Here is a 25,870-nt window from a genome sequence, read left to right on the forward strand (position 1 = left end):
CACTCCTACCTACTATTACCCGGCTTGGGGAGATCTTCGTCATACTCTTGATGCATGTTAGACGTTTTAAAGTCATCTCCAAAGTCAAACAAATCGAAATTGATCATTTTGGCAAGTTTGCGGCGATCTGTTTGCGTCGTCTTATACATGGTGTGGACTTTGTGATCATCAGAATTCTAAGCTCCCAGAATTCAAGACATAATGAAATGCACTGTGGAACTTTAACACATGTTGGGATGATCACTGCGTAAAGGGGCCCGTGAACTGTGCGTGGCTTCTGCTGCTGGGGAGAGGACAGAGCAACTGATAGCTGGTGGCAGTTTTTTGCACGTTTCATGTTTATTTGAACGAGTGTCGTCCCTTGGGAACTTTGGGCACTGACAATGTAATAACTGACTTTGATCTCTGAGCTCTGATCGTGGGTTTAGGGAGGGTTATAGGTACTACTGACTATAAGTACTCCCCTTCACTGCTAATTTTAGGAGCCATGGCCTACGCATTGAATAATAAATCAACTTGAACATATTTGTTTCTGGTGTAAGAGCATCATCATACACTGATAAAGGTAAAGTGATAGAGCATGCTAAAAACTAAACAATACATTATATTTCCCAGTAGCCAGGACATCAGTGAGCAACTTAAGCCTTGAAAACCAAGCGACAGCAAATATGTAGAGTGGAAAATATATATATATATTTTTTTTTTAATCTGCCCTAAGTTCTAGGATTGATAACTGCTGCTCTGTCAGACCATGTTGGTTCTGTCAAATTGAAGGTTGGTTTATTGCTACCTGAAGGTGCCAGGCTAGCTCATAGGATGATCTCATGTTTTGGTGAGATTCCAGAAACTTCAATTGACCAATCTGCAGAAGTAGATGATACAACCGACTGATTCTCACTGTTGCAGTTCAAATGGGATAGACACATCCATCAGTAGTGAGCTTGAAATGGGACCTGGGATGGCATCCTACCCTTATCCAGGTGTGGACCATGGGCTCGGACTTGGAGGTGCTGATTCTCATCCTGGATGCTTCCCAATCGGCTGCAAACCAGCGAGAGCTGAAGGTCACGGCCTGCTAAAGCCAGCAGGACCACATCGTCTGTGAAAAGGAGAAACCCAATCCTGCAGCCGCCAAATTGGATCCCCTCAACAAATCACACAAATCTTCCATTATTATTACGGTATTTAAAGATTGGCACGGCAGCCTGTTATTAGACAGTATCCTCACCATTTAGTTGTCCAAAACACCCCGCATGACGTTAGACCCGGCTTGGCTTGCTGTAGGTGAAGCTGGCCAGCTGCTGCCACGGTGCCAGCCTCCTGCCCCGGCTGGGCTAGCTGTAGGTGAAGCTGGCTAGCTTTGGCGGCGTTAGTCCTGCTGACTCCGTGGGGAGAAACAGCGGTGTTTTACTTGTTTGCGCCAGAAAAAGGACAGAGATCCAAATTGTCCAAGTGGAGCGGACAAAACACAGAATCCACTTAACAGTCTGCACAAGACGAGGACACATTTGATAGAGGATAGTAATGAAAGGATTTGTAAGCGTCAGGCACAAGTGGTCAGTAGCAGCACTGGACTTGGGTTTGTGTTACTCTTGACCGAATAGCAGCCTGCCCACTGCCTACTCCCCGTCGGGGAATCGAACCCCGGTCTTCCGCGTGACAGGCGGAGATACTGTCCACTATACTAACGAGGACCTCAATGTCCAGGGCGCCGCGGCACAGCTGAATAAAAAAGTAAAACGCCGGCTTCGGGAGAATGGGAGCAAAAACAGGCCTAGCGACCCAGCGATGTGGACATTTTCCTAGTCTTTGCAGTTTCCATAGTGTAGTGGTAATCACGTTTGCCTAACACGCAAAAGGTCCCCGGTTCGAAACCGGGTGGAAACACCTTCCCTCTGTCATGTTTGCACAAAATTATTGGTCAAACTTGCCGACTTTCACTGTCTGAAGAAAACGGCGAGCAAATGTCAAGGAGATATTGAAGTGGGGGTAAACAAAGGGATGCTCGCCAAGTAGCAAGGCAAAAAAAAAACACCATGAAAAGCTTGAGGGCGGTGTTTCACGTTTCTCTGCAAAGTTTACAATTGGCCTTGAGAGTGAAGTGCATATCAGTTTTGTGGGGTCTCATTTTGCTAACTTCTATGTTTCAGAGTCTCAGCCTGTCCTCCCAAGATTGCAGTTATACGTGAGGAAAAAGCCTTTATCGACATTCACCTATAAGTGGCGGATGCTTTTGCGCCACCCTAGTAGGGATGACCGCGAGTCAGTGCCAAGTCCCATGACATCACTCAAAGGGAGGAGAAATGGGCAAAGGCAGGTGACAGGAGAGATGGGTGTGAAGGTGGAAGGTGGGGAAAGACAGAGCAGAACACACCTCTTCGTGGTAACTGCAAAGAGGCCAACTTTCCCATTACCCTGCCCTGTGATACGTATTGGCAAGGAGTCAATGCGCTGACTCCGTGGGGAGGACACCACAAGAGTGGTTGTCACCCTGGGCAAAAAAAGAGAGTCCAACCTTTCTCGGGGAGCGCTGTTTGATTGCTGACGCTGCGTGGGAAGGCAAACAGCCTCGTATCAAATGGGTTTCGTCCCATCGGGAGAACCAGCCAAGGGACCAAGAGGGTTTGGAAACATCCCTCTTCTGGAAGACGTGACTCCTGTTTCTGCATGACCGTTCATCAGGTTTTGCAGAATCCTGCTCGGTTCGGTCATTGCCCTTGGAGCACTTTTCCTTCGGCAAGCACAAAGGGGGCGGTTGCCAGTGTCCATCCACCACTTGAAGAGCTGCTATTATAGTGAGTATTTTCAGAGGCTTATGAGTTTGCTTCACTCCTACCTACTATTACCCGGCTTGGGGAGATCTTCGTCATACTCTTGATGCATGTTAGACGTTTTAAAGTCATCTCCAAAGTCAAACAAATCGAAATTGATCATTTTGGCAAGTTTGCGGCGATCTGTTTGCGTCGTCTTATACATGGTGTGGACTTTGTGATCATCAGAATTCTAAGCTCCCAGAATTCAAGACATAATGAAATGCACTGTGGAACTTTAACACATGTTGGGATGATCACTGCGTAAAGGGGCCCGTGAACTGTGCGTGGCTTCTGCTGCTGGGGAGAGGACAGAGCAACTGATAGCTGGTGGCAGGTTTTGCACGTTTCATGTTTATTTGAACGAGTGTCGTCCCTTGGGAACTTTGGGCACTGACAATGTAATAACTGACTTTGATCTCTGAGCTCTGATCGTGGGTTTAGGGAGGGTTATAGGTACTACTGACTATAAGTACTCCCCTTCACTGCTAATTTTAGGAGCCATGGCCTACGCATTGAATAATAAATCAACTTGAACATATTTGTTTCTGGTGTAAGAGCATCATCATACACTGATAAAGGTAAAGTGATAGAGCATGCTAAAAACTAAACAATACATTATATTTCCCAGTAGCCAGGACATCAGTGAGCAACTTAAGCCTTGAAAACCAAGCGACAGGAAATATGTAGAGTGGAAAATATATATATATATATATTTTTTTAATCTGCCCTAAGTTCTAGGATTGATAACTGCTGCTCTGTCAGACCATGTTGGTTCTGTCAAATTGAAGGTTGGTTTATTGCTACCTGAAGGTGCCAGGCTAGCTCATAGGATGATCTCATGTTTTGGTGAGATTCCAGAAACTTCAATTGACCAATCTGCAGAAGTAGATGATACAACCGACTGATTCTCACTGTTGCAGTTCAAATGGGATAGACACATCCATCAGTAGTGAGCTTGAAATGGGACCTGGGATGGCATCCTACCCTTATCCAGGTGTGGACCATGGGCTCGGACTTGGAGGTGCTGATTCTCATCCTGGATGCTTCCCAATCGGCTGCAAACCAGCGAGAGCTGAAGGTCACGGCCTGCTAAAGCCAGCAGGACCACATCGTCTGTGAAAAGGAGAAACCCAATCCTGCAGCCGCCAAATTGGATCCCCTCAACAAATCACACAAATCTTCCATTATTATTACGGTATTTAAAGATTGGCACGGCAGCCTGTTATTAGACAGTATCCTCACCATTTAGTTGTCCAAAACACCCCGCATGACGTTAGACCCGGCTTGGCTTGCTGTAGGTGAAGCTGGCCAGCTGCTGCCACGGTGCCAGCCTCCTGCCCCGGCTGGGCTAGCTGTAGGTGAAGCTGGCTAGCTTTGGCGGCGTTAGTCCTGCTGACTCCGTGGGGAGAAACAGCGGTGTTTTACTTGTTTGCGCCAGAAAAAGGACAGAGATCCAAATTGTCCAAGTGGAGCGGACAAAACACAGAATCCACTTAACAGTCTGCACAAGACGAGGACACATTTGATAGAGGATAGTAATGAAAGGATTTGTAAGCGTCAGGCACAAGTGGTCAGTAGCAGCACTGGACTTGGGTTTGTGTTACTCTTGACCGAATAGCAGCCTGCCCACTGCCTACTCCCCGTCGGGGAATCGAACCCCGGTCTTCCGCGTGACAGGCGGAGATACTGTCCACTATACTAACGAGGACCTCAATGTCCAGGGCGCCGCGGCACAGCTGAATAAAAAAGTAAAACGCCGGCTTCGGGAGAATGGGAGCAAAAACAGGCCTAGCGACCCAGCGATGTGGACATTTTCCTAGTCTTTGCAGTTTCCATAGTGTAGTGGTAATCACGTTTGCCTAACACGCAAAAGGTCCCCGGTTCGAAACCGGGTGGAAACACCTTCCCTCTGTCATGTTTGCACAAAATTATTGGTCAAACTTGCTGACTTTCACTGTCTGAAGAAAACGGCGAGCAAATGTCAAGGAGATATTGAAGTGGGGGTAAACAAAGGGATGCTCGCCAAGTAGCAAGGCAAAAAAAAAACACCATGAAAAGCTTGAGGGCGGTGTTTCACGTTTCTCTGCAAAGTTTACAATTGGCCTTGAGAGTGAAGTGCATATCAGTTTTGTGGGGTCTCATTTTGCTAACTTCTATGTTTCAGAGTCTCAGCCTGTCCTCCCAAGATTGCAGTTATACGTGAGGAAAAAGCCTTTATCGACATTCACCTATAAGTGGCGGATGCTTTTGCGCCACCCTAGTAGGGATGACCGCGAGTCAGTGCCAAGTCCCATGACATCACTCAAAGGGAGGAGAAATGGGCAAAGGCAGGTGACAGGAGAGATGGGTGTGAAGGTGGAAGGTGGGGAAAGACAGAGCAGAACACACCTCTTCGTGGTAACTGCAAAGAGGCCAACTTTCCCATTACCCTGCCCTGTGATACGTATTGGCAAGGAGTCAATGCGCTGACTCCGTGGGGAGGACACCACAAGAGTGGTTGTCACCCTGGGCAAAAAAAGAGAGTCCAACCTTTCTCGGGGAGCGCTGTTTGATTGCTGACGCTGCGTGGGAAGGCAAACAGCCTCGTATCAAATGGGTTTCGTCCCATCGGGAGAACCAGCCAAGGGACCAAGAGGGTTTGGAAACATCCCTCTTCTGGAAGACGTGACTCCTGTTTCTGCATGACCGTTCATCAGGTTTTGCAGAATCCTGCTCGGTTCGGTCATTGCCCTTGGAGCACTTTTCCTTCGGCAAGCACAAAGGGGGCGGTTGCCAGTGTCCATCCACCACTTGAAGAGCTGCTATTATAGTGAGTATTTTCAGAAGCTTATGAGTTTGCTTCACTCCTACCTACTATTACCCGGCTTGGGGAGATCTTCGTCATACTCTTGATGCATGTTAGACGTTTTAAAGTCATCTCCAAAGTCAAACAAATCGAAATTGATCATTTTGGCAAGTTTGCGGCGATCTGTTTGCGTCGTCTTATACATGGTGTGGACTTTGTGATCATCAGAATTCTAAGCTCCCAGAATTCAAGACATAATGAAATGCACTGTGGAACTTTAACACATGTTGGGATGATCACTGCGTAAAGGGGCCCGTGAACTGTGCGTGGCTTCTGCTGCTGGGGAGAGGACAGAGCAACTGATAGCTGGTGGCAGGTTTTGCACGTTTCATGTTTATTTGAACGAGTGTCGTCCCTTGGGAACTTTGGGCACTGACAATGTAATAACTGACTTTGATCTCTGAGCTCTGATCGTGGGTTTAGGGAGGGTTATAGGTACTACTGACTATAAGTACTCCCCTTCACTGCTAATTTTAGGAGCCATGGCCTACGCATTGAATAATAAATCAACTTGAACATATTTGTTTCTGGTGTAAGAGCATCATCATACACTGATAAAGGTAAAGTGATAGAGCATGCTAAAAACTAAACAATACATTATATTTCCCAGTAGCCAGGACATCAGTGAGCAACTTAAGCCTTGAAAACCAAGCGACAGCAAATATGTAGAGTGGAAAATATATATATATATTTTTTTTTTAATCTGCCCTAAGTTCTAGGATTGATAACTGCTGCTCTGTCAGACCATGTTGGTTCTGTCAAATTGAAGGTTGGTTTATTGCTACCTGAAGGTGCCAGGCTAGCTCATAGGATGATCTCATGTTTTGGTGAGATTCCAGAAACTTCAATTGACCAATCTGCAGAAGTAGATGATACAACCGACTGATTCTCACTGTTGCAGTTCAAATGGGATAGACACATCCATCAGTAGTGAGCTTGAAATGGGACCTGGGATGGCATCCTACCCTTATCCAGGTGTGGACCATGGGCTCGGACTTGGAGGTGCTGATTCTCATCCTGGATGCTTCCCAATCGGCTGCAAACCAGCGAGAGCTGAAGGTCACGGCCTGCTAAAGCCAGCAGGACCACATCGTCTGTGAAAAGGAGAAACCCAATCCTGCAGCCGCCAAATTGGATCCCCTCAACAAATCACACAAATCTTCCATTATTATTACGGTATTTAAAGATTGGCACGGCAGCCTGTTATTAGACAGTATCCTCACCATTTAGTTGTCCAAAACACCCCGCATGACGTTAGACCCGGCTTGGCTTGCTGTAGGTGAAGCTGGCCAGCTGCTGCCACGGTGCCAGCCTCCTGCCCCGGCTGGGCTAGCTGTAGGTGAAGCTGGCTAGCTTTGGCGGCGTTAGTCCTGCTGACTCCGTGGGGAGAAACAGCGGTGTTTTACTTGTTTGCGCCAGAAAAAGGACAGAGATCCAAATTGTCCAAGTGGAGCGGACAAAACACAGAATCCACTTAACAGTCTGCACAAGACGAGGACACATTTGATAGAGGATAGTAATGAAAGGATTTGTAAGCGTCAGGCACAAGTGGTCAGTAGCAGCACTGGACTTGGGTTTGTGTTACTCTTGACCGAATAGCAGCCTGCCCACTGCCTACTCCCCGTCGGGGAATCGAACCCCGGTCTTCCGCGTGACAGGCGGAGATACTGTCCACTATACTAACGAGGACCTCAATGTCCAGGGCGCCGCGGCACAGCTGAATAAAAAAGTAAAACGCCGGCTTCGGGAGAATGGGAGAAAAAAACAGCCCTAGCGACCCAGCGATGTGGACATTTTCCTGGTCTTTGCAGTTTCCATAGTGTAGTGGTAATCACGTTTGCCTAACACGCAAAAGGTCCCCGGTTCGAAACCGGGTGGAAACACCTTCCCTCTGTCATGTTTGCACAAAATTATTGGTCAAACTTGCCGACTTTCACTGTCTGAAGAAAACGGCGAGCAAATGTCAAGGAGATATTGAAGTGGGGGTAAACAAAGGGATGCTCGCCAAGTAGCAAGGCAAAAAAAAAACACCATGAAAAGCTTGAGGGCGGTGTTTCACGTTTCTCTGCAAAGTTTACAATTGGCCTTGAGAGTGAAGTGCATATCAGTTTTGTGGGGTCTCATTTTGCTAACTTCTATGTTTCAGAGTCTCAGCCTGTCCTCCCAAGATTGCAGTTATACGTGAGGAAAAAGCCTTTATCGACATTCACCTATAAGTGGCGGATGCTTTTGCGCCACCCTAGTAGGGATGACCGCGAGTCAGTGCCAAGTCCCATGACATCACTCAAAGGGAGGAGAAATGGGCAAAGGCAGGTGACAGGAGAGATGGGTGTGAAGGTGGAAGGTGGGGAAAGACAGAGCAGAACACACCTCTTCGTGGTAACTGCAAAGAGGCCAACTTTCCCATTACCCTGCCCTGTGATACGTATTGGCAAGGAGTCAATGCGCTGACTCCGTGGGGAGGACACCACAAGAGTGGTTGTCACCCTGGGCAAAAAAAGAGAGTCCAACCTTTCTCGGGGAGCGCTGTTTGATTGCTGACGCTGCGTGGGAAGGCAAACAGCCTCGTATCAAATGGGTTTCGTCCCATCGGGAGAACCAGCCAAGGGACCAAGAGGGTTTGGAAACATCCCTCTTCTGGAAGACGTGACTCCTGTTTCTGCATGACCGTTCATCAGGTTTTGCAGAATCCTGCTCGGTTCGGTCATTGCCCTTGGAGCACTTTTCCTTCGGCAAGCACAAAGGGGGCGGTTGCCAGTGTCCATCCACCACTTGAAGAGCTGCTATTATAGTGAGTATTTTCAGAAGCTTATGAGTTTGCTTCACTCCTACCTACTATTACCCGGCTTGGGGAGATCTTCGTCATACTCTTGATGCATGTTAGACGTTTTAAAGTCATCTCCAAAGTCAAACAAATCGAAATTGATCATTTTGGCAAGTTTGCGGCGATCTGTTTGCGTCGTCTTATACATGGTGTGGACTTTGTGATCATCAGAATTCTAAGCTCCCAGAATTCAAGACATAATGAAATGCACTGTGGAACTTTAACACATGTTGGGATGATCACTGCGTAAAGGGGCCCGTGAACTGTGCGTGGCTTCTGCTGCTGGGGAGAGGACAGAGCAACTGATAGCTGGTGGCAGTTTTTTGCACGTTTCATGTTTATTTGAACGAGTGTCGTCCCTTGGGAACTTTGGGCACTGACAATGTAATAACTGACTTTGATCTCTGAGCTCTGATCGTGGGTTTAGGGAGGGTTATAGGTACTACTGACTATAAGTACTCCCCTTCACTGCTAATTTTAGGAGCCATGGCCTACGCATTGAATAATAAATCAACTTGAACATATTTGTTTCTGGTGTAAGAGCATCATCATACACTGATAAAGGTAAAGTGATAGAGCATGCTAAAAACTAAACAATACATTATATTTCCCAGTAGCCAGGACATCAGTGAGCAACTTAAGCCTTGAAAACCAAGCGACAGCAAATATGTAGAGTGGAAAATATATATATATATTTTTTTTTTAATCTGCCCTAAGTTCTAGGATTGATAACTGCTGCTCTGTCAGACCATGTTGGTTCTGTCAAATTGAAGGTTGGTTTATTGCTACCTGAAGGTGCCAGGCTAGCTCATAGGATGATCTCATGTTTTGGTGAGATTCCAGAAACTTCAATTGACCAATCTGCAGAAGTAGATGATACAACCGACTGATTCTCACTGTTGCAGTTCAAATGGGATAGACACATCCATCAGTAGTGAGCTTGAAATGGGACCTGGGATGGCATCCTACCCTTATCCAGGTGTGGACCATGGGCTCGGACTTGGAGGTGCTGATTCTCATCCTGGATGCTTCCCAATCGGCTGCAAACCAGCGAGAGCTGAAGGTCACGGCCTGCTAAAGCCAGCAGGACCACATCGTCTGTGAAAAGGAGAAACCCAATCCTGCAGCCGCCAAATTGGATCCCCTCAACAAATCACACAAATCTTCCATTATTATTACGGTATTTAAAGATTGGCACGGCAGCCTGTTATTAGACAGTATCCTCACCATTTAGTTGTCCAAAACACCCCGCATGACGTTAGACCCGGCTTGGCTTGCTGTAGGTGAAGCTGGCCAGCTGCTGCCACGGTGCCAGCCTCCTGCCCCGGCTGGGCTAGCTGTAGGTGAAGCTGGCTAGCTTTGGCGGCGTTAGTCCTGCTGACTCCGTGGGGAGAAACAGCGGTGTTTTACTTGTTTGCGCCAGAAAAAGGACAGAGATCCAAATTGTCCAAGTGGAGCGGACAAAACACAGAATCCACTTAACAGTCTGCACAAGACGAGGACACATTTGATAGAGGATAGTAATGAAAGGATTTGTAAGCGTCAGGCACAAGTGGTCAGTAGCAGCACTGGACTTGGGTTTGTGTTACTCTTGACCGAATAGCAGCCTGCCCACTGCCTACTCCCCGTCGGGGAATCGAACCCCGGTCTTCCGCGTGACAGGCGGAGATACTGTCCACTATACTAACGAGGACCTCAATGTCCAGGGCGCCGCGGCACAGCTGAATAAAAAAGTAAAACGCCGGCTTCGGGAGAATGGGAGAAAAAACAGCCCTAGCGACCCAGCGATGTGGACATTTTCCTGGTCTTTGCAGTTTCCATAGTGTAGTGGTAATCACGTTTGCCTAACACGCAAAAGGTCCCCGGTTCGAAACCGGGTGGAAACACCTTCCCTCTGTCATGTTTGCACAAAATTATTGGTCAAACTTGCCGACTTTCACTGTCTGAAGAAAACGGCGAGCAAATGTCAAGGAGATATTGAAGTGGGGGTAAACAAAGGGATGCTCGCCAAGTAGCAAGGCAAAAAAAAAACACCATGAAAAGCTTGAGGGCGGTGTTTCACGTTTCTCTGCAAAGTTTACAATTGGCCTTGAGAGTGAAGTGCATATCAGTTTTGTGGGGTCTCATTTTGCTAACTTCTATGTTTCAGAGTCTCAGCCTGTCCTCCCAAGATTGCAGTTATACGTGAGGAAAAAGCCTTTATCGACATTCACCTATAAGTGGCGGATGCTTTTGCGCCACCCTAGTAGGGATGACCGCGAGTCAGTGCCAAGTCCCATGACATCACTCAAAGGGAGGAGAAATGGGCAAAGGCAGGTGACAGGAGAGATGGGTGTGAAGGTGGAAGGTGGGGAAAGACAGAGCAGAACACACCTCTTCGTGGTAACTGCAAAGAGGCCAACTTTCCCATTACCCTGCCCTGTGATACGTATTGGCAAGGAGTCAATGCGCTGACTCCGTGGGGAGGACACCACAAGAGTGGTTGTCACCCTGGGCAAAAAAAGAGAGTCCAACCTTTCTCGGGGAGCGCTGTTTGATTGCTGACGCTGCGTGGGAAGGCAAACAGCCTCGTATCAAATGGGTTTCGTCCCATCGGGAGAACCAGCCAAGGGACCAAGAGGGTTTGGAAACATCCCTCTTCTGGAAGACGTGACTCCTGTTTCTGCATGACCGTTCATCAGGTTTTGCAGAATCCTGCTCGGTTCGGTCATTGCCCTTGGAGCACTTTTCCTTCGGCAAGCACAAAGGGGGCGGTTGCCAGTGTCCATCCACCACTTGAAGAGCTGCTATTATAGTGAGTATTTTCAGAAGCTTATGAGTTTGCTTCACTCCTACCTACTATTACCCGGCTTGGGGAGATCTTCGTCATACTCTTGATGCATGTTAGACGTTTTAAAGTCATCTCCAAAGTCAAACAAATCGAAATTGATCATTTTGGCAAGTTTGCGGCGATCTGTTTGCGTCGTCTTATACATGGTGTGGACTTTGTGATCATCAGAATTCTAAGCTCCCAGAATTCAAGACATAATGAAATGCACTGTGGAACTTTAACACATGTTGGGATGATCACTGCGTAAAGGGGCCCGTGAACTGTGCGTGGCTTCTGCTGCTGGGGAGAGGACAGAGCAACTGATAGCTGGTGGCAGTTTTTTGCACGTTTCATGTTTATTTGAACGAGTGTCGTCCCTTGGGAACTTTGGGCACTGACAATGTAATAACTGACTTTGATCTCTGAGCTCTGATCGTGGGTTTAGGGAGGGTTATAGGTACTACTGACTATAAGTACTCCCCTTCACTGCTAATTTTAGGAGCCATGGCCTACGCATTGAATAATAAATCAACTTGAACATATTTGTTTCTGGTGTAAGAGCATCATCATACACTGATAAAGGTAAAGTGATAGAGCATGCTAAAAACTAAACAATACATTATATTTCCCAGTAGCCAGGACATCAGTGAGCAACTTAAGCCTTGAAAACCAAGCGACAGCAAATATGTAGAGTGGAAAATATATATATATATTTTTTTTTTAATCTGCCCTAAGTTCTAGGATTGATAACTGCTGCTCTGTCAGACCATGTTGGTTCTGTCAAATTGAAGGTTGGTTTATTGCTACCTGAAGGTGCCAGGCTAGCTCATAGGATGATCTCATGTTTTGGTGAGATTCCAGAAACTTCAATTGACCAATCTGCAGAAGTAGATGATACAACCGACTGATTCTCACTGTTGCAGTTCAAATGGGATAGACACATCCATCAGTAGTGAGCTTGAAATGGGACCTGGGATGGCATCCTACCCTTATCCAGGTGTGGACCATGGGCTCGGACTTGGAGGTGCTGATTCTCATCCTGGATGCTTCCCAATCGGCTGCAAACCAGCGAGAGCTGAAGGTCACGGCCTGCTAAAGCCAGCAGGACCACATCGTCTGTGAAAAGGAGAAACCCAATCCTGCAGCCGCCAAATTGGATCCCCTCAACAAATCACACAAATCTTCCATTATTATTACGGTATTTAAAGATTGGCACGGCAGCCTGTTATTAGACAGTATCCTCACCATTTAGTTGTCCAAAACACCCCGCATGACGTTAGACCCGGCTTGGCTTGCTGTAGGTGAAGCTGGCCAGCTGCTGCCACGGTGCCAGCCTCCTGCCCCGGCTGGGCTAGCTGTAGGTGAAGCTGGCTAGCTTTGGCGGCGTTAGTCCTGCTGACTCCGTGGGGAGAAACAGCGGTGTTTTACTTGTTTGCGCCAGAAAAAGGACAGAGATCCAAATTGTCCAAGTGGAGCGGACAAAACACAGAATCCACTTAACAGTCTGCACAAGACGAGGACACATTTGATAGAGGATAGTAATGAAAGGATTTGTAAGCGTCAGGCACAAGTGGTCAGTAGCAGCACTGGACTTGGGTTTGTGTTACTCTTGACCGAATAGCAGCCTGCCCACTGCCTACTCCCCGTCGGGGAATCGAACCCCGGTCTTCCGCGTGACAGGCGGAGATACTGTCCACTATACTAACGAGGACCTCAATGTCCAGGGCGCCGCGGCACACCTGAATAAAAAAGTAAAACGCCGGCTTCGGGAGAATGGGAGCAAAAACAGGCCTAGCGACCCAGCGATGTGGACATTTTCCTAGTCTTTGCAGTTTCCATAGTGTAGTGGTAATCACGTTTGCCTAACACGCAAAAGGTCCCCGGTTCGAAACCGGGTGGAAACACCTTCCCTCTGTCATGTTTGCACAAAATTATTGGTCAAACTTGCCGACTTTCACTGTCTGAAGAAAACGGCGAGCAAATGTCAAGGAGATATTGAAGTGGGGGTAAACAAAGGGATGCTCGCCAAGTAGCAAGGCAAAAAAAAAACACCATGAAAAGCTTGAGGGCGGTGTTTCACGTTTCTCTGCAAAGTTTACAATTGGCCTTGAGAGTGAAGTGCATATCAGTTTTGTGGGGTCTCATTTTGCTAACTTCTATGTTTCAGAGTCTCAGCCTGTCCTCCCAAGATTGCAGTTATACGTGAGGAAAAAGCCTTTATCGACATTCACCTATAAGTGGCGGATGCTTTTGCGCCACCCTAGTAGGGATGACCGCGAGTCAGTGCCAAGTCCCATGACATCACTCAAAGGGAGGAGAAATGGGCAAAGGCAGGTGACAGGAGAGATGGGTGTGAAGGTGGAAGGTGGGGAAAGACAGAGCAGAACACACCTCTTCGTGGTAACTGCAAAGAGGCCAACTTTCCCATTACCCTGCCCTGTGATACGTATTGGCAAGGAGTCAATGCGCTGACTCCGTGGGGAGGACACCACAAGAGTGGTTGTCACCCTGGGCAAAAAAAGAGAGTCCAACCTTTCTCGGGGAGCGCTGTTTGATTGCTGACGCTGCGTGGGAAGGCAAACAGCCTCGTATCAAATGGGTTTCGTCCCATCGGGAGAACCAGCCAAGGGACCAAGAGGGTTTGGAAACATCCCTCTTCTGGAAGACGTGACTCCTGTTTCTGCATGACCGTTCATCAGGTTTTGCAGAATCCTGCTCGGTTCGGTCATTGCCCTTGGAGCACTTTTCCTTCGGCAAGCACAAAGGGGGCGGTTGCCAGTGTCCATCCACCACTTGAAGAGCTGCTATTATAGTGAGTATTTTCAGAAGCTTATGAGTTTGCTTCACTCCTACCTACTATTACCCGGCTTGGGGAGATCTTCGTCATACTCTTGATGCATGTTAGACGTTTTAAAGTCATCTCCAAAGTCAAACAAATCGAAATTGATCATTTTGGCAAGTTTGCGGCGATCTGTTTGCGTCGTCTTATACATGGTGTGGACTTTGTGATCATCAGAATTCTAAGCTCCCAGAATTCAAGACATAATGAAATGCACTGTGGAACTTTAACACATGTTGGGATGATCACTGCGTAAAGGGGCCCGTGAACTGTGCGTGGCTTCTGCTGCTGGGGAGAGGACAGAGCAACTGATAGCTGGTGGCAGTTTTTTGCACGTTTCATGTTTATTTGAACGAGTGTCGTCCCTTGGGAACTTTGGGCACTGACAATGTAATAACTGACTTTGATCTCTGAGCTCTGATCGTGGGTTTAGGGAGGGTTATAGGTACTACTGACTATAAGTACTCCCCTTCACTGCTAATTTTAGGAGCCATGGCCTACGCATTGAATAATAAATCAACTTGAACATATTTGTTTCTGGTGTAAGAGCATCATCATACACTGATAAAGGTAAAGTGATAGAGCATGCTAAAAACTAAACAATACATTATATTTCCCAGTAGCCAGGACATCAGTGAGCAACTTAAGCCTTGAAAACCAAGCGACAGCAAATATGTAGAGTGGAAAATATATATATATATTTTTTTTTTAATCTGCCCTAAGTTCTAGGATTGATAACTGCTGCTCTGTCAGACCATGTTGGTTCTGTCAAATTGAAGGTTGGTTTATTGCTACCTGAAGGTGCCAGGCTAGCTCATAGGATGATCTCATGTTTTGGTGAGATTCCAGAAACTTCAATTGACCAATCTGCAGAAGTAGATGATACAACCGACTGATTCTCACTGTTGCAGTTCAAATGGGATAGACACATCCATCAGTAGTGAGCTTGAAATGGGACCTGGGATGGCATCCTACCCTTATCCAGGTGTGGACCATGGGCTCGGACTTGGAGGTGCTGATTCTCATCCTGGATGCTTCCCAATCGGCTGCAAACCAGCGAGAGCTGAAGGTCACGGCCTGCTAAAGCCAGCAGGACCACATCGTCTGTGAAAAGGAGAAACCCAATCCTGCAGCCGCCAAATTGGATCCCCTCAACAAATCACACAAATCTTCCATTATTATTACGGTATTTAAAGATTGGTACGGCAGCCTGTTATTAGACAGTATCCTCACCATTTAGTTGTCCAAAACACCCCGCATGACGTTAGACCCGGCTTGGCTTGCTGTAGGTGAAGCTGGCCAGCTGCTGCCACGGTGCCAGCCTCCTGCCCCGGCTGGGCTAGCTGTAGGTGAAGCTGGCTAGCTTTGGCGGCGTTAGTCCTGCTGACTCCGTGGGGAGAAACAGCGGTGTTTTACTTGTTTGCGCCAGAAAAAGGACAGAGATCCAAATTGTCCAAGTGGAGCGGACAAAACACAGAATCCACTTAACAGTCTGCACAAGACGAGGACACATTTGATAGAGGATAGTAATGAAAGGATTTGTAAGCGTCAGGCACAAGTGGTCAGTAGCAGCACTGGACTTGGGTTTGTGTTACTCTTGACCGAATAGCAGCCTGCCCACTGCCTACTCCCCGTCGGGGAATCGAACCCCGGTCTTCCGCGTGACAGGCGGAGATACTGTCCACTATACTAACGAGGACCTCAATGTCCAGGGCGCCGCGGCACAGCTGAATAAAAAAGTAAAACGCCGGCTTCGGGAGAATGGGAGCAAAAACAGGCCTAGCGACCCAGCGATGTGGACATTTTCCTAGTCTTTGAAGTTTCCATAGTGTAGTGGTAATCACGTTTGCCTAACACGCAAAAGGTCCCCGGTTCGAAACCGGGTGGAAACACCTTCCCTCTGTCATGTTTGCACAAAATTATTGGTCAAACTTGCCGACTTTCACTGTCTGAAGAAAACGGCGAGCAAATGTCAAGGAGATATTGAAGTGGGGGTAAACAAAGGGATGCTCGCCAAGTAGCAAGGCAAAAAAAAACACCATGAAAAGCTTGAGGGCGGTGTTTCACGTTTCTCTGCAAAGTTTACAATTGGCCTTGAGAGTGAAGTGCATATCAGTTTTGTGGGGTCTCATTTTGCTAACTTCTATGTTTCAGAGTCTCAGCCTGTCCTCCCAAGATTGCAGTTATACGTGAGGAAAAAGCCTTTATCGACATTCACCTATAAGTGGCGGATGCTTTTGCGCCACCCTAGTAGGGATGACCGCGAGTCAGTGCCAAGTCCCATGACATCACTCAAAGGGAGGAGAAATGGGCAAAGGCAGGTGACAGGAGAGATGGGTGTGAAGGTGGAAGGTGGGGAAAGACAGAGCAGAACACACCTCTTCGTGGTAACTGCAAAGAGGCCAACTTTCCCATTACCCTGCCCTGTGATACGTATTGGCAAGGAGTCAATGCGCTGACTCCGTGGGGAGGACACCACAAGAGTGGTTGTCACCCTGGGCAAAAAAAGAGAGTCCAACCTTTCCCGGGGAGCGCTGTTTGATTGCTGACGCTGCGTGGGAAGGCAAACAGCCTCGTATCAAATCGGTTTCGTCCCATCGGGAGAACCAGCCAAGGGACCAAGAGGGTTTGGAAACATCCCTCTTCTGGAAGACGTGACTCCTGTTTCTGCATGACCGTTCATCAGGTTTTGCAGAATCCTGCTCGGTTCGGTCATTGCCCTTGGAGCACTTTTCCTTCGGCAAGCACAAAGGGGGCGGTTGCCAGTCTCCATCCACCACTTGAAGAGCTGCTATTATAGTGAGTATTTTCAGAAGCTTATGAGTTTGCTTCACTCCTACCTACTATTACCCGGCTTGGGGAGATCTTCGTCATACTCTAGATGCATGTTAGACGTTTTAAAGTCATCTCCAAAGTCAAACAAATCGAAATTGATCATTTTGGCAAGTTTGCGGCGATCTGTTTGCGTCGTCTTATATATGGGGTGGACTTTGTGATCATCAGAATTCTAAGCTCCCAGAATTCAAGACATAATGAAATGCACTGTGGAACTTTAACACATGTTGGGATGATCACTGCGTAAAGGGGCCCGTGAACTGTGCGTGGCTTCTGCTGCTGGGGAGAGGACAGAGCAACTGATAGCTGGTGGCAGTTTTTTGCACGTTTCATGTTTATTTGAACGAGTGTCGTCCCTTGGGAACTTTGGGCACTGACAATGTAATAACTGACTTTGATCTCTGAGCTCTGATCGTGGGTTTAGGGAGGGTTATAGGTACTACTGACTATAAGTACTCCCCTTCACTGCTAATTTTAGGAGCCATGGCCTACGCATTGAATAATAAATCAACTTGAACATATTTGTTTCTGGTGTAAGAGCATCATCATACACTGATAAAGGTAAAGTGATAGAGCATGCTAAAAACTAAACAATACATTATATTTCCCAGTAGCCAGGACATCAGTGAGCAACTTAAGCCTTGAAAACCAAGCGACAGCAAATATGTAGAGTGGAAAATATATATATATTTTTTTTTTTAATCTGCCCTAAGTTCTAGGATTGATAACTGCTGCTCTGTCAGACCATGTTGGTTCTGTCAAATTGAAGGTTGGTTTATTGCTACCTGAAGGTGCCAGGCTAGCTCATAGGATGATCTCATGTTTTGGTGAGATTCCAGAAACTTCAATTGACCAATCTGCAGAAGTAGATGATACAACCGACTGATTCTCACTGTTGCAGTTCAAATGGGATAGACACATCCATCAGTAGTGAGCTTGAAATGGGACCTGGGATGGCATCCTACCCTTATCCAGGTGTGGACCATGGGCTCGGACTTGGAGGTGCTGATTCTCATCCTGGATGCTTCCCAATCGGCTGCAAACCAGCGAGAGCTGAAGGTCACGGCCTGCTAAAGCCAGCAGGACCACATCGTCTGTGAAAAGGAGAAACCCAATCCTGCAGCCGCCAAATTGGATCCCCTCAACAAATCACACAAATCTTCCATTATTATTACGGTATTTAAAGATTGGCACGGCAGCCTGTTATTAGACAGTATCCTCACCATTTAGTTGTCCAAAACACCCCGCATGACGTTAGACCCGGCTTGGCTTGCTGTAGGTGAAGCTGGCCAGCTGCTGCCACGGTGCCAGCCTCCTGCCCCGGCTGGGCTAGCTGTAGGTGAAGCTGGCTAGCTTTGGCGGCGTTAGTCCTGCTGACTCCGTGGGGAGAAACAGCGGTGTTTTACTTGTTTGCGCCAGAAAAAGGACAGAGATCCAAATTGTCCAAGTGGAGCGGACAAAACACAGAATCCACTTAACAGTCTGCACAAGACGAGGACACATTTGATAGAGGATAGTAATGAAAGGATTTGTAAGCGTCAGGCACAAGTGGTCAGTAGCAGCACTGGACTTGGGTTTGTGTTACTCTTGACCGAATAGCAGCCTGCCCACTGCCTACTCCCCGTCGGGGAATCGAACCCCGGTCTTCCGCGTGACAGGCGGAGATACTGTCCACTATACTAACGAGGACCTCAATGTCCAGGGCGCCGCGGCACAGCTGAATAAAAAAGTAAAACGCCGGCTTCGGGAGAATGGGAGCAAAAACAGGCCTAGCGACCCAGCGATGTGGACATTTTCCTAGTCTTTGAAGTTTCCATAGTGTAGTGGTAATCACGTTTGCCTAACACGCAAAAGGTCCCCGGTTCGAAACCGGGTGGAAACACCTTCCCTCTGTCATGTTTGCACAAAATTATTGGTCAAACTTGCCGACTTTCACTGTCTGAAGAAAACGGCGAGCAAATGTCAAGGAGATATTGAAGTGGGGGTAAACAAAGGGATGCTCGCCAAGTAGCAAGGCAAAAAAAAACACCATGAAAAGCTTGAGGGCGGTGTTTCACGTTTCTCTGCAAAGTTTACAATTGGCCTTGAGAGTGAAGTGCATATCAGTTTTGTGGGGTCTCATTTTGCTAACTTCTATGTTTCAGAGTCTCAGCCTGTCCTCCCAAGATTGCAGTTATACGTGAGGAAAAAGCCTTTATCGACATTCACCTATAAGTGGCGGATGCTTTTGCGCCACCCTAGTAGGGATGACCGCGAGTCAGTGCCAAGTCCCATGACATCACTCAAAGGGAGGAGAAATGGGCAAAGGCAGGTGACAGGAGAGATGGGTGTGAAGGTGGAAGGTGGGGAAAGACAGAGCAGAACACACCTCTTCGTGGTAACTGCAAAGAGGCCAACTTTCCCATTACCCTGCCCTGTGATACGTATTGGCAAGGAGTCAATGCGCTGACTCCGTGGGGAGGACACCACAAGAGTGGTTGTCACCCTGGGCAAAAAAAGAGAGTCCAACCTTTCCCGGGGAGCGCTGTTTGATTGCTGACGCTGCGTGGGAAGGCAAACAGCCTCGTATCAAATCGGTTTCGTCCCATCGGGAGAACCAGCCAAGGGACCAAGAGGGTTTGGAAACATCCCTCTTCTGGAAGACGTGACTCCTGTTTCTGCATGACCGTTCATCAGGTTTTGCAGAATCCTGCTCGGTTCGGTCATTGCCCTTGGAGCACTTTTCCTTCGGCAAGCACAATGGGGGCGGTTGCCAGTCTCCATCCACCACTTGAAGAGCTGCTATTATAGTGAGTATTTTCAGAAGCTTATGAGTTTGCTTCACTCCTACCTACTATTACCCGGCTTGGGGAGATCTTCGTCATACTCTAGATGCATGTTAGACGTTTTAAAGTCATCTCCAAAGTCAAACAAATCGAAATTGATCATTTTGGCAAGTTTGCGGCGATCTGTTTGCGTCGTCTTATATATGGGGTGGACTTTGTGATCATCAGAATTCTAAGCTCCCAGAATTCAAGACATAATGAAATGCACTGTGGAACTTTAACACATGTTGGGATGATCACTGCGTAAAGGGGCCCGTGAACTGTGCGTGGCTTCTGCTGCTGGGGAGAGGACAGAGCAACTGATAGCTGGTGGCAGTTTTTTGCACGTTTCATGTTTATTTGAACGAGTGTCGTCCCTTGGGAACTTTGGGCACTGACAATGTAATAACTGACTTTGATCTCTGAGCTCTGATCGTGGGTTTAGGGAGGGTTATAGGTACTACTGACTATAAGTACTCCCCTTCACTGCTAATTTTAGGAGCCATGGCCTACGCATTGAATAATAAATCAACTTGAACATATTTGTTTCTGGTGTAAGAGCATCATCATACACTGATAAAGGTAAAGTGATAGAGCATGCTAAAAACTAAACAATACATTATATTTCCCAGTAGCCAGGACATCAGTGAGCAACTTAAGCCTTGAAAACCAAGCGACAGCAAATATGTAGAGTGGAAAATATATATATATATATATATTTTTTTAATCTGCCCTAAGTTCTAGGATTGATAACTGCTGCTCTGTCAGACCATGTTGGTTCTGTCAAATTGAAGGTTGGTTTATTGCTACCTGAAGGTGCCAGGCTAGCTCATAGGATGATCTCATGTTTTGGTGAGATTCCAGAAACTTCAATTGACCAATCTGCAGAAGTAGATGATACAACCGACTGATTCTCACTGTTGCAGTTCAAATGGGATAGACACATCCATCAGTAGTGAGCTTGAAATGGGACCTGGGATGGCATCCTACCCTTATCCAGGTGTGGACCATGGGCTCGGACTTGGAGGTGCTGATTCTCATCCTGGATGCTTCCCAATCGGCTGCAAACCAGCGAGAGCTGAAGGTCACGGCCTGCTAAAGCCAGCAGGACCACATCGTCTGTGAAAAGGAGAAACCCAATCCTGCAGCCGCCAAATTGGATCCCCTCAACAAATCACACAAATCTTCCATTATTATTACGGTATTTAAAGATTGGCACGGCAGCCTGTTATTAGACAGTATCCTCACCATTTAGTTGTCCAAAACACCCCGCATGACGTTAGACCCGGCTTGGCTTGCTGTAGGTGAAGCTGGCCAGCTGCTGCCACGGTGCCAGCCTCCTGCCCCGGCTGGGCTAGCTGTAGGTGAAGCTGGCTAGCTTTGGCGGCGTTAGTCCTGCTGACTCCGTGGGGAGAAACAGCGGTGTTTTACTTGTTTGCGCCAGAAAAAGGACAGAGATCCAAATTGTCCAAGTGGAGCGGACAAAACACAGAATCCACTTAACAGTCTGCACAAGACGAGGACACATTTGATAGAGGATAGTAATGAAAGGATTTGTAAGCGTCAGGCACAAGTGGTCAGTAGCAGCACTGGACTTGGGTTTGTGTTACTCTTGACCGAATAGCAGCCTGCCCACTGCCTACTCCCCGTCGGGGAATCGAACCCCGGTCTTCCGCGTGACAGGCGGAGATACTGTCCACTATACTAACGAGGACCTCAATGTCCAGGGCGCCGCGGCACAGCTGAATAAAAAAGTAAAACGCCGGCTTCGGGAGAATGGGAGCAAAAACAGGCCTAGCGACCCAGCGATGTGGACATTTTCCTGGTCTTTGCAGTTTCCATAGTGTAGTGGTAATCACGTTTGCCTAACACGCAAAAGGTCCCCGGTTCGAAACCGGGTGGAAACACCTTCCCTCTGTCACGTTTGCACAAAATTATTGGTCAAACTTGCCGACTTTCACTGTCTGAAGAAAACGGCGAGCAAATGTCAAGGAGATATTGAAGTGGGGGTAAACAAAGGGATGCTCGCCAAGTAGCAAGGCAAAAAAAAACACCATGAAAAGCTTGAGGGCGGTGTTTCACGTTTCTCTGCAAAGTTTACAATTGGCCTTGAGAGTGAAGTGCATATCAGTTTTGTGGGGTCTCATTTTGCTAACTTCTATGTTTCAGAGTCTCAGCCTGTCCTCCCAAGATTGCAGTTATACGTGAGGAAAAAGCCTTTATCGACATTCACCTATAAGTGGCGGATGCTTTTGCGCCACCCTAGTAGGGATGACCGCGAGTCAGTGCCAAGTCCCATGACATCACTCAAAGGGAGGAGAAATGGGCAAAGGCAGGTGACAGGAGAGATGGGTGTGAAGGTGGAAGGTGGGGAAAGACAGAGCAGAACACACCTCTTCGTGGTAACTGCAAAGAGGCCAACTTTCCCATTACCCTGCCCTGTGATACGTATTGGCAAGGAGTCAATGCGCTGACTCCGTGGGGAGGACACCACAAGAGTGGTTGTCACCCTGGGCAAAAAAAGAGAGTCCAACCTTTCTCGGGGAGCGCTGTTTGATTGCTGACGCTGCGTGGGAAGGCAAACAGCCTCGTATCAAATGGGTTTCGTCCCATCGGGAGAACCAGCCAAGGGACCAAGAGGGTTTGGAAACATCCCTCTTCTGGAAGACGTGACTCCTGTTTCTGCATGACCGTTCATCAGGTTTTGCAGAATCCTGCTCGGTTCGGTCATTGCCCTTGGAGCACTTTTCCTTCGGCAAGCACAAAGGGGGCGGTTGCCAGTCTCCATCCACCACTTGAAGAGCTGCTATTATAGTGAGTATTTTCAGAAGCTTATGAGTTTGCTTCACTCCTACCTACTATTACCCGGCTTGGGGAGATCTTCGTCATACTCTAGATGCATGTTAGACGTTTTAAAGTCATCTCCAAAGTCAAACAAATCGAAATTGATCATTTTGGCAAGTTTGCGGCGATCTGTTTCCGTCGTCTTATACATGGTGTGGACTTTGTGATCATCAGAATTCTAAGCTCCCAGAATTCAAGACATAATGAAATGCACTGTGGAACTTTAACACATGTTGGGATGATCACTGCGTAAAGGGGCCCGTGAACTGTGCGTGGCTTCTGCTGCTGGGGAGAGGACAGAGCAACTGATAGCTGGTGGCAGTTTTTTGCACGTTTCATGTTTATTTGAACGAGTGTCGTCCCTTGGGAACTTTGGGCACTGACAATGTAATAACTGACTTTGATCTCTGAGCTCTGATCGTGGGTTTAGGGAGGGTTATAGGTACTACTGACTATAAGTACTCCCCTTCACTGCTAATTTTAGGAGCCATGGCCTACGCATTGAATAATAAATCAACTTGAACATATTTGTTTCTGGTGTAAGAGCATCATCATACACTGATAAAGGTAAAGTGATAGAGCATGCTAAAAACTAAACAATACATTATATTTCCCAGTAGCCAGGACATCAGTGAGCAACTTAAGCCTTGAAAACCAAGCGACAGCAAATATGTAGAGTGGAAAATATATATATATATATATTTTTTTTTAATCTGCCCTAAGTTCTAGGATTGATAACTGCTGCTCTGTCAGACCATGTTGGTTCTGTCAAATTGAAGGTTGGTTTATTGCTACCTGAAGGTGCCAGGCTAGCTCATAGGATGATCTCATGTTTTGGTGAGATTCCAGAAACTTCAATTGACCAATCTGCAGAAGTAGATGATACAACCGACTGATTCTCACTGTTGCAGTTCAAATGGGATAGACACATCCATCAGTAGTGAGCTTGAAATGGGACCTGGGATGGCATCCTACCCTTATCCAGGTGTGGACCATGGGCTCGGACTTGGAGGTGCTGATTCTCATCCTGGATGCTTCCCAATCGGCTGCAAACCAGCGAGAGCTGAAGGTCACGGCCTGCTAAAGCCAGCAGGACCACATCGTCTGTGAAAAGGAGAAACCCAATCCTGCAGCCGCCAAATTGGATCCCCTCAACAAATCACACAAATCTTCCATTATTATTACGGTATTTAAAGATTGGCACGGCAGCCTGTTATTAGACAGTATCCTCACCATTTAGTTGTCCAAAACACCCCGCATGACGTTAGACCCGGCTTGGCTTGCTGTAGGTGAAGCTGGCCAGCTGCTGCCACGGTGCCAGCCTCCTGCCCCGGCTGGGCTAGCTGTAGGTGAAGCTGGCTAGCTTTGGCGGCGTTAGTCCTGCTGACTCCGTGGGGAGAAACAGCGGTGTTTTACTTGTTTGCGCCAGAAAAAGGACAGAGATCCAAATTGTCCAAGTGGAGCGGACAAAACACAGAATCCACTTAACAGTCTGCACAAGACGAGGACACATTTGATAGAGGATAGTAATGAAAGGATTTGTAAGCGTCAGGCACAAGTGGTCAGTAGCAGCACTGGACTTGGGTTTGTGTTACTCTTGACCGAATAGCAGCCTGCCCACTGCCTACTCCCCGTCGGGGAATCGAACCCCGGTCTTCCGCGTGACAGGCGGAGATACTGTCCACTATACTAACGAGGACCTCAATGTCCAGGGCGCCGCGGCACAGCTGAATAAAAAAGTAAAACGCCGGCTTCGGGAGAATGGGAGCAAAAACAGGCCTAGCGACCCAGCGATGTGGACATTTTCCTGGTCTTTGCAGTTTCCATAGTGTAGTGGTAATCACGTTTGCCTAACACGCAAAAGGTCCCCGGTTCGAAACCGGGTGGAAACACCTTCCCTCTGTCATGTTTGCACAAAATTATTGGTCAAACTTGCCGACTTTCACTGTCTGAAGAAAACGGCGAGCAAATGTCAAGGAGATATTGAAGTGGGGGTAAACAAAGGGATGCTCGCCAAGTAGCAAGGCAAAAAAAAACACCATGAAAAGCTTGAGGGCGGTGTTTCACGTTTCTCTGCAAAGTTTACAATTGGCCTTGAGAGTGAAGTGCATATCAGTTTTGTGGGGTCTCATTTTGCTAACTTCTATGTTTCAGAGTCTCAGCCTGTCCTCCCAAGATTGCAGTTATACGTGAGGAAAAAGCCTTTATCGACATTCACCTATAAGTGGCGGATGCTTTTGCGCCACCCTAGTAGGGATGACCGCGAGTCAGTGCCAAGTCCCATGACATCACTCAAAGGGAGGAGAAATGGGCAAAGGCAGGTGACAGGAGAGATGGGTGTGAAGGTGGAAGGTGGGGAAAGACAGAGCAGAACACACCTCTTCGTGGTAACTGCAAAGAGGCCAACTTTCCCATTACCCTGCCCTGTGATACGTATTGGCAAGGAGTCAATGCGCTGACTCCGTGGGGAGGACACCACAAGAGTGGTTGTCACCCTGGGCAAAAAAAGAGAGTCCAACCTTTCTCGGGGAGCGCTGTTTGATTGCTGACGCTGCGTGGGAAGGCAAACAGCCTCGTATCAAATGGGTTTCGTCCCATCGGGAGAACCAGCCAAGGGACCAAGAGGGTTTGGAAACATCCCTCTTCTGGAAGACGTGACTCCTGTTTCTGCATGACCGTTCATCAGGTTTTGCAGAATCCTGCTCGGTTCGGTCATTGCCCTTGGAGCACTTTTCCTTCGGCAAGCACAAAGGGGGCGGTTGCCAGTCTCCATCCACCACTTGAAGAGCTGCTATTATAGTGAGTATTTTCAGAAGCTTATGAGTTTGCTTCACTCCTACCTACTATTACCCGGCTTGGGGAGATCTTCGTCATACTCTAGATGCATGTTAGACGTTTTAAAGTCATCTCCAAAGTCAAACAAATCGAAATTGATCATTTTGGCAAGTTTGCGGCGATCTGTTTCCGTCGTCTTATACATGGTGTGGACTTTGTGATCATCAGAATTCTAAGCTCCCAGAATTCAAGACATAATGAAATGCACTGTGGAACTTTAACACATGTTGGGATGATCACTGCGTAAAGGGGCCCGTGAACTGTGCGTGGCTTCTGCTGCTGGGGAGAGGACAGAGCAACTGATAGCTGGTGGCAGTTTTTTGCACGTTTCATGTTTATTTGAACGAGTGTCGTCCCTTGGGAACTTTGGGCACTGACAATGTAATAACTGACTTTGATCTCTGAGCTCTGATCGTGGGTTT

General features: G+C 47.5%; 18 non-coding genes across 18 annotated transcripts; 9 read left to right on the forward strand and 9 right to left on the reverse strand.

The window, feature by feature from the left end:
- Positions 1-1,622: 1,622 nt before the first annotated feature.
- trnad-guc (transfer RNA aspartic acid (anticodon GUC)) lies at positions 1,623-1,694 on the reverse strand. The gene has a single exon. It is a non-coding gene; the product is annotated as a tRNA-Asp (tRNA).
- A 120-nt stretch (positions 1,695-1,814) lies between these two features.
- Positions 1,815-1,887, forward strand: trnav-aac (transfer RNA valine (anticodon AAC)). The gene has a single exon. It is a non-coding gene; the product is annotated as a tRNA-Val (tRNA).
- Positions 1,888-4,449: 2,562 nt separating this feature from the next.
- On the reverse strand, positions 4,450-4,521 carry trnad-guc (transfer RNA aspartic acid (anticodon GUC)). Its single transcript has one exon. It is a non-coding gene; the product is annotated as a tRNA-Asp (tRNA).
- Positions 4,522-4,641: 120 nt separating this feature from the next.
- Positions 4,642-4,714, forward strand: trnav-aac (transfer RNA valine (anticodon AAC)). Its single transcript has one exon. It is a non-coding gene; the product is annotated as a tRNA-Val (tRNA).
- Positions 4,715-7,275: 2,561 nt separating this feature from the next.
- Positions 7,276-7,347, reverse strand: trnad-guc (transfer RNA aspartic acid (anticodon GUC)). Its single transcript has one exon. It is a non-coding gene; the product is annotated as a tRNA-Asp (tRNA).
- A 121-nt stretch (positions 7,348-7,468) lies between these two features.
- trnav-aac (transfer RNA valine (anticodon AAC)) lies at positions 7,469-7,541 on the forward strand. Its single transcript has one exon. It is a non-coding gene; the product is annotated as a tRNA-Val (tRNA).
- Positions 7,542-10,103: 2,562 nt separating this feature from the next.
- Positions 10,104-10,175, reverse strand: trnad-guc (transfer RNA aspartic acid (anticodon GUC)). Its single transcript has one exon. It is a non-coding gene; the product is annotated as a tRNA-Asp (tRNA).
- Positions 10,176-10,295: 120 nt separating this feature from the next.
- Positions 10,296-10,368, forward strand: trnav-aac (transfer RNA valine (anticodon AAC)). Its single transcript has one exon. It is a non-coding gene; the product is annotated as a tRNA-Val (tRNA).
- A 2,562-nt stretch (positions 10,369-12,930) lies between these two features.
- Positions 12,931-13,002, reverse strand: trnad-guc (transfer RNA aspartic acid (anticodon GUC)). Its single transcript has one exon. It is a non-coding gene; the product is annotated as a tRNA-Asp (tRNA).
- A 120-nt stretch (positions 13,003-13,122) lies between these two features.
- Positions 13,123-13,195, forward strand: trnav-aac (transfer RNA valine (anticodon AAC)). The gene has a single exon. It is a non-coding gene; the product is annotated as a tRNA-Val (tRNA).
- A 2,562-nt stretch (positions 13,196-15,757) lies between these two features.
- trnad-guc (transfer RNA aspartic acid (anticodon GUC)) lies at positions 15,758-15,829 on the reverse strand. The gene has a single exon. It is a non-coding gene; the product is annotated as a tRNA-Asp (tRNA).
- Positions 15,830-15,949: 120 nt separating this feature from the next.
- On the forward strand, positions 15,950-16,022 carry trnav-aac (transfer RNA valine (anticodon AAC)). Its single transcript has one exon. It is a non-coding gene; the product is annotated as a tRNA-Val (tRNA).
- A 2,560-nt stretch (positions 16,023-18,582) lies between these two features.
- On the reverse strand, positions 18,583-18,654 carry trnad-guc (transfer RNA aspartic acid (anticodon GUC)). Its single transcript has one exon. It is a non-coding gene; the product is annotated as a tRNA-Asp (tRNA).
- Positions 18,655-18,774: 120 nt separating this feature from the next.
- trnav-aac (transfer RNA valine (anticodon AAC)) lies at positions 18,775-18,847 on the forward strand. Its single transcript has one exon. It is a non-coding gene; the product is annotated as a tRNA-Val (tRNA).
- Positions 18,848-21,411: 2,564 nt separating this feature from the next.
- Positions 21,412-21,483, reverse strand: trnad-guc (transfer RNA aspartic acid (anticodon GUC)). Its single transcript has one exon. It is a non-coding gene; the product is annotated as a tRNA-Asp (tRNA).
- Positions 21,484-21,603: 120 nt separating this feature from the next.
- Positions 21,604-21,676, forward strand: trnav-aac (transfer RNA valine (anticodon AAC)). Its single transcript has one exon. It is a non-coding gene; the product is annotated as a tRNA-Val (tRNA).
- A 2,564-nt stretch (positions 21,677-24,240) lies between these two features.
- Positions 24,241-24,312, reverse strand: trnad-guc (transfer RNA aspartic acid (anticodon GUC)). Its single transcript has one exon. It is a non-coding gene; the product is annotated as a tRNA-Asp (tRNA).
- Positions 24,313-24,432: 120 nt separating this feature from the next.
- On the forward strand, positions 24,433-24,505 carry trnav-aac (transfer RNA valine (anticodon AAC)). Its single transcript has one exon. It is a non-coding gene; the product is annotated as a tRNA-Val (tRNA).
- Positions 24,506-25,870: the final 1,365 nt, after the last annotated feature.

The sequence above is a fragment of the Aulostomus chinensis genome, chromosome 20, assembly GCF_037954235.1.
Source record: "Aulostomus chinensis isolate RoL2024-O1b breed Wild chromosome 20, RoL_Achi_v1.0, whole genome shotgun sequence".
Classification (NCBI taxonomy): Eukaryota; Metazoa; Chordata; class Actinopteri; order Syngnathiformes; family Aulostomidae; genus Aulostomus; species Aulostomus chinensis.